Source organism: Myripristis murdjan, chromosome 1 (genome assembly GCF_902150065.1).
Source record: "Myripristis murdjan chromosome 1, fMyrMur1.1, whole genome shotgun sequence".
Lineage (NCBI taxonomy): Eukaryota > Metazoa > Chordata > Actinopteri > Holocentriformes > Holocentridae > Myripristis > Myripristis murdjan.
In genome coordinates, this window is record NC_043980.1 from 41,126,211 (window position 1) to 41,132,549 (window position 6,339).

Sequence of the window (6,339 nt, forward strand, 5' to 3'; positions counted from 1 at the left end):
TTGTCAGAAGCAGCTGCTCTGATGTTTTTGCACTCTATGATACTTTGACATCTAAGCTACTGCATCACCAGCTGGTCTGTGACAGGTTCTACTATCTTGAAACCAGCTGAGCTTTTGAACAAAAAAGCACTCAAAATTCTAGACAAAAAACCCTTTTCATATCATCACTGCAACATCTTAGTGAAATATAACTAGCTGAGTTTTCTTAATTTTTGTAAATTCTCCTCTGTATGCCACCTTCAAGAGCCACCTGAAGGTGTGGCTCAGAGCCAACCAAACGTGCAATCACCTCTAACGCTTTTACTGCATGCTGTTACTGTACTGCTCTATGCTTTAACACATATTTGTAATGTACTGTAATGCTGTATGTGTCTATGCTGTTTTAATACTTGAAATGTATACTTGAAATACGTGAAATGTATTGTATTGCTCTATGTTTTAACATTTTCCTGTAATGTAGGCCTAACATCAACCTGCCTAGAGGACTCCAGATGGAAATTAGCCCTTGGGCTACAATCTGGCATATTTACATGTACTGCGGTACATGTTCATTAATGTGCATTGTCCTAACTTCTAAATAAATAAATAAATAAAGAGAAAGTCCACAAAAGGAGCATGTCAGAGTGGATGATGGCCATGTCAGTCATTGGACTTTAACACATACAACCTCAGTTTGATTATTGATTAATATTTGTAGGTGGAACTGACCAAGGAAAACTGTGTATTGTTCCCCCGAGGCAGGCGCTTACCTCAATACATGGTAAGTCAGCACTGTGCATAGCACAGTGTACCAGTCCAAAGAAGTCATAATACTTCAACTCTTCCCTACTCTGCAAAGGCCACCAAAACCCTAACCCTAACCAGCCCACATGTGGCACCTTGTGAGATAGTGAAACTCTCAGATAACACCGATGAACAGGCAAGGAACATTTTCATCTTTCAATGGATTCTTCTTATCCTCAGGCTATTTGTTTTTTTGTTTTCTTTGAGGCTGAAGAAACAGTCCTGCTATGATGATGCTGATGATGCTGACACTAATAATAGTAGTAGTAGTAATAATAATAATAATAATAATTATAGTAATTGTGCTTAAGGTGCTTAACAATAAAACAAATAACATAAGCAATAAAATCAGACATGAGATAACAACACAAAAGAATACTTTAAGAAGAAGCCAGCATCAGTTAAAAAAAGCCAAATGATAAAAAATCAGTCTCAACAACAGCCATGGACATAACGCTGGAAAATTCCCTGGATGACGCTCCTACTATGGACATGTCTGTGACAGTAAGTCTGTCTGTGAAACATGCACATTTCAAGTTAGACATATGTTCCAAATTAGATTATTAGTTTTATTTATTTCATTTATTTGCACACACAAAACACTGTGTATACACTATATATATATATATATATATATATATATATATATACATAGTGTATATATAGTGTATACACAGTGTTTTGCCAAGCAAAAGTTAGGATATATAAAAACAATCTTGACGGGAGAATGTGCACACCTGACCCTTATGAGACAAGGTGTGAGTATTTTGCAGACAGGAGAAATTGGTGATGCAGATGGTGAGGTGGTGAATTGAAGCCAGATTGTTGAAATTAAATGAGTGGGAGGAATCATTATATATAAAATGATTCTCATAGAGCTAATGTCACATATCCACATCATAGATCCACTTTATCATAAACATTCAAACTAACTTTTTGGTGCTTATGCTAGTCAGACAACTATTCCATAATGAGCACATTACACTTGTAAAAAATACAAGTCACCTCAAAACTCAAATCAAATCCCGTCTGATATTTAATCAGTGGTGTCTCACCATTGCATTACCCACCCCAGAGCACACAGGAGAAGGCTGGACAGTATGGTAACTGACTGATGAGATTATCACTATTGGTTGTGGAAATCCAAGATTAGCCTATGTCTTACAAAACTAAACAATTTTAGGTTTTATGTAGTTTCTGTGTGAACTCACTGCAGTGAACACAACTGTACAGTCAGGCACGCAGAGTGCACTGCAGAGACCACAGTGGCTCTGCTTTCTCCAGTCACCTGATGTGACACATCCTCACCATCTGCACATGTGGATCATGTATGTTCCAAGTCTGGAAATATAGCCAGTGTCTGCTCTTGCGAAATCACTGCACTCCTCATCACCATTAGTCCTTATCAAATTCATGCCAAGATCACATAACAAAACTGACATTGTGTAAATAAATAAACTGTCTATCTTGTCTATCTCTATATAAACTTACACTTTTTTAAAATAATATCCCAGGGTGGGTGATACCACTGTCTAACATGATCATTTTGTCAAGGTGTGAAGGAATCAGTGTGATTGCTCTGAACATAAGTACTACTGTGCACTATGTGTGCATTATGCACACTTGTGCATAATGATGCATGATGGATGCACTGGCACTGCTAGAGGACTATGCGAGAGGGAAGAATTCGGAGGCATGCATGTCAGGGACAACAAGGATTTGCTGGTCCATGATGATGACTGGCTTATAAGCCAATTTACATTCCCTAGAGCCATGCTCTTGGCTCTATGTGCTGAGTCCAGCATTATTAAGAGAAACCAGATGGAACCACACCATCCCAGTACCAACACAGGTATTCACCACACTGGGGTTTCTGGCAACCAGCTCATACAAGGGGGAATTAGCAGACAGGTATGTGTTTCATATTACTAATACTATATTATGTTAATCTTTCCATCTAATGCCCTTTTGGGGAATAATATAAATAATGTAAATGTTAAATTTTATCCTTGGTCTGTGATATAGCAGCCGTCCCTGAGTTTATTAATGCCTATCGTTTCGGATGATTAAAATGACTAGCTGATACATCACATTTTCTTACAATGTGGGAGAGCAGGCCAATATCAAAAGGCAATTTGCAGAAATGTCCAGTTTCCCAAATGTAATCGGTACAATTGATAGCACTAATATTACTATAAGGACTCCATATGAAAACAAACTTGATTATGTGAATCTAAAACAATGTCCTGACAAATGTGGTGGTACGATGGCCTGGGCTCAATGTATGACTCTTTTATCTTAATGCATAGCAGTGTAGGGAGCAGGTGCTGTGCCTAATGGCAGGCTTCTTGATATGTTAATTAGCCTGCAGGTGACAGTGGTTGCCCTCAAACTTGCAGAGGAAATGCACTATGATGTCCATGCTTGTGTGTGCTCAGATGTGGAGCGTGCCATCAGCTTCCAAAAATGTAGGTGAAAATGTTTAGATGCCTCAAGTGGCAGTCTTTTATACAGCCCCCAAAAGGTCTGCCAGATTGTCAGGGCATGTGGCGTGCTCCACAACGTGCCACAAAGGATTGGCCTTCCTCACCTTCCTGCTCCCCCTCTCAGACCGGGCCCCTTCCAGAGGCACCATGTGCATAGGAGGCACCAGTGCAGGGTGTAGATGGACTCTCCACGGCTTCAGGCCCTATGTTGGCCACCTCTTGCTATATCTATATATTGTCTGCGTAATTGTTTACAGAAGATAAAACAGTTTTACCAGCCTTGTCTGTGGTCTCAGCCATGTCAGTGTCTCACTCCCTCTCCGACACTATGCCGCACACACACACTTGATTCCTGAAGAATTGAAGCCATCCACTCTTCCCATGGCGTGAGTTAGGGTGTTGCCTTGCCCTCACCAGCTGTACCCATGCTCTAACAATGGGATGCAATCCTTTTTTTTGCCTCCACCTTAAGTTCCAACTACTTTTTTCTTTTTAATTTATAGCACTGTCCTGTATGTGGCACTAACTGAATTAATTGCAGCAACCATGTGCTGCCACTCACTGCACTTTCATTTGTTAGTAACTCCACTGATGTGGCCACCAAACAATATGTCCTTTCTGGCCTCAATCTCACTGACAAGCACCTTTACTTCTGTTTTGGAAAAAAATCTTTTCTTCATCTTCCTGTCAATCAAACTTGAATTCATTCTTTAGGTGTATGTCCCTGCTTTATGCAGATGATGTGGTTCTGTTAGCCTCATCAAGCCATGACCTTCTGCATGCCCTGGGGTGGTATGCAGCCATGTGTGAAGCAGTCAGGATGAGGATCAGCACCTCCAAGTCCAGGGTCATGGTTCTCTGCAGGAAAAAATGTGGTTTGTCCTATCCAAGTTTGGAGGGACTTATCGCCTCAAGTGGAGAAGTTAAAGTATCTCTCTCTGAAGTATCATCTTATTCACAACTGAGGGTAAAATGGATCAAGAGATTGACAGGCGGACTGGGGCAGTGGCAGTCATGCCATTGCTGTACCAGTCCATGGTGGTGAGGGCATTGAGCCAGAGAGCAAAGGTGTCAATTTAGAGGTTGGTTTTTCCCAGCAATCACCAACTGGAATTTCAGTGTTGATTTGGAGTTGAAATTGGGTAATTCTGAACATCTAAGACCTCTTTTCACCATCTTTTCAACCAGCTAAAATGCAACTGAAAAATGTTCACTGGAAGTAATCAGTTCCCTACCAGTTACAATAGGCCAAATGTACATGAAACACAACATCAGGCTGCACCTGAGTCATCTGTAATATCCTTAATTTCATTATACAGCCTGTTGTATAATGACCAATAAACTTCCTTGTATTCTTGTGAACGTCCTTGTATCCTAAAACCACTTGCTGCTCATAAAACTAACTAGCAAGCAAGCTTAGAAGTCACAACATTTGACAGGATCATTATGCCTTATTTGAAAAAAAAAGTGAAAAAGGCTGTGTTTGAAATCACCTCATCAAAAAAATGTCAGGCGACAAAGTAGCCATATAGATTACCAATATTTCATTAGTTTATCCAAATAACGCCTGTTTGGAAATTTGCTGTAATGTTTTAGGAGATGCCAAACAGCTCAAGCAAGTCACAGTAAAAAAATAAACATACTTCCTGTTGCTTACAAAATAAAAGTGGTATTCACAAATACTCACCTAATACATTACAGCCAAAAGTGGTGCTTTTGTTTTGAAGACAGGATGTACAACATCTTTTTCAGCTGACTTTTCGCTAACTTGATACAGTAATATTATATTCATTACATTCATTTCAATAAGTTGGCTGGCTTCCGGTATATTAATGTGATGTGACCAGCTGACATGAGAGAGCTATAATCATTTATAGCATCAGAATACTGATATAGCATTAATAAATCACACATTTGTAGGGACGCTGCTGCTGGTGATGTCAGAACCATCCGCCTTGTAACATGTAACATCCTAAAAATACTTTTTGGAGCAACAGAATCCATATAAGAATAACTGATTCTACAGCTTTATTATATTGTTTTTTTGTTTGTTTTGTTTTTTGTTTTGTTTTGTTTTGTTTTGTTGCAGTAAAATTGTGTAAAATAATGTAATGTAAATAAACTGCTGTTAGTGGAGGGGAATTTAAAAAATCCCCCCTAACTGCATTGATATTTGACAACCTTGTGGCTTCCCAAAAACAGCAAGACTGACATCTTGGAAACTATGGCAACTAACACCATGATAACTTTGCTGCATGTCTGGCAGTGGCGGATACAGAACATGGCTAATGGGTGGGCCTAAAAAATTCTGGATGGGCCTGTTATTTCATTTTGTTTATTTTTTTTAGATAGACATGTACAAAATGATATGATGAAAGAAAAAAAACCTCTCGGTAAACGAGCCGAGAGGTTGTAAACGAGCATAAAATACATGTTGGAAAAAGGACATTAAAACATTTATTTATTTAGTTAGTTATTTTTTGGTCTTGAATCTGATAGGGTGGGCAAGCTGTCAATCTGGGTGGGCCTACGCCCATCCAGGCCCACCCGTAAATCCGCCTCAGATGTCTGGTGAAACATTGACATCTAATTTGAAATATTAATTAACCTTTTCTTGGAAATCATTCAGATGTTTTTGCAGCACCCTTGAGCACAATCCTTAGGATGTTTTCTTGCATCGATTTTTTCCACGTCGATTCTTTTCCACCAAGCCCGGAAAAAAAAACGGGTACCCGGAACAAAAAGTAGGTAACGCGCGCGCCACCCGGACAGTTCAGTAGGTGGGACCATAGCAAACGGAAAGCCGTTGTAAAATAAATGTAACTCACGGCTTCAAGGGACTTGCTTTTATAAAACAGTTACCCTACATATAGCCCATAAAATAAACACACAAGAAAAAATCAATAATTTATTGGTAAAAATGCAACAATAAAATTGAGAACTATTCATTCTTCCACCAAGCAAGATAGAGTGAACAGAATGAACAGAGCGCAGACGGTAAGATTACTTTTTCATCTAGCGCCATCATCATGTCACATCAGGCTATTTGGGCTCGTTAATGTTGAACTGG